We start from the raw sequence: 1,219 nt of genomic DNA, 5'->3' as shown, positions 1-1,219 counted from the left end.
TGGGAAACCCAAGGAGGGGTCGCTATGAGTCAGGGCTGACTCGACGGCACATAACAACAACAACAAATGTGCATATACAAGCTTTACTGGTTTTGCTTCTCTAGAAAACCCAGTTTAACATATTTTGGTACCAGAAATGATTCTAGAGAGACAAAATCATAAGGATGGGCTTCCTAAATTGGTTCTTACCAACTCTGTTTTGGTTCTCCAATTTGATTAATCGTAAAGGCACTGGTGACCCTGCCTCTGTTAGTAAAGAGGGCCCTGCTAATCCATGGTATGAGGTGGCAACATTAATATGCAAAGTAGCACCACCATTAGATCAAGTACTTTGGAGAAGTGAGGCTCTGGGTGATCACATATTTGATACTTTTCTGCAATTTTGTCAGCATGAAGAGTATAAGGAAGCTTGTTGGTTGGTCCTACTTACGCTAGACAAAAGGTGAAAGACCAACATGAGTTCAGGGCTGCTGAGTCACAGCTTAAGTGCCACATACAAGAACTCAATGTTTCCAGTTGTGCTCTGAAAGAAACCCTTATTTCTTCTAGTAACAGAGCTGATATCGCTGAAAACCAAACCCAGAATCTTTTGTAAGGGTGGCTGAATTACAATGCCAATTAAATTGCCAACCCAGAATGGTGTCTGCAATTAAAGTGAGAGCATTGATTGGGAAAAAATGGGATCCTGAAACCTCGGATGGGGACATACGGGCAGACAGTCAGGAAGATCAGACTATGGAGTCTGTAAATTCTGTTGAATCCCTCCCATCTGAAGGGATTACTATAAAACCATTATCCCTTCCACCTTGGTTTGATGGGATTAACCCAACTGTTCCTACTGGGTCTTTGCCTGAGGTAGATGCCATGGAAGACATTGCTGAATGTTCTCAGGAACTTCCCACCACCACTTATTGTTGCTGCTAGACCTATAACTAAACTTAAGTCCCAGCGAGCTCCAAAAGGTGAAATACAAAGTGAGACTGAGGAGGTGGTACCCTACACCCAAAAAGACCTACTTGATTTTACTAGCATGTACAGACAGAAATCCAGAGAATATGTATGGGAATGCCTACTGAGGGTATGGGATAATGCTGCAAGGAATGTAAGATTGTATCACTCTGAGTTTATTGATTTAGGCCAACTAAGTACAGATTCTTCATTCAGTGTTTCAGCTCCAGAGTTTAGGAAAGGATCTAATTATTTGGTTGTCTTACTGAAA

This window comes from Orycteropus afer, unplaced genomic scaffold (genome assembly GCF_000298275.1).
Source record: "Orycteropus afer afer isolate SDZICR_OR568_19922 unplaced genomic scaffold, OryAfe1.0 scaffold00460, whole genome shotgun sequence".
Classification (NCBI taxonomy): Eukaryota; Metazoa; Chordata; class Mammalia; order Tubulidentata; family Orycteropodidae; genus Orycteropus; species Orycteropus afer.
The sequence above is the reverse complement of the archived record's forward strand: the minus strand, read 5'-3'. Positions refer to the sequence as shown.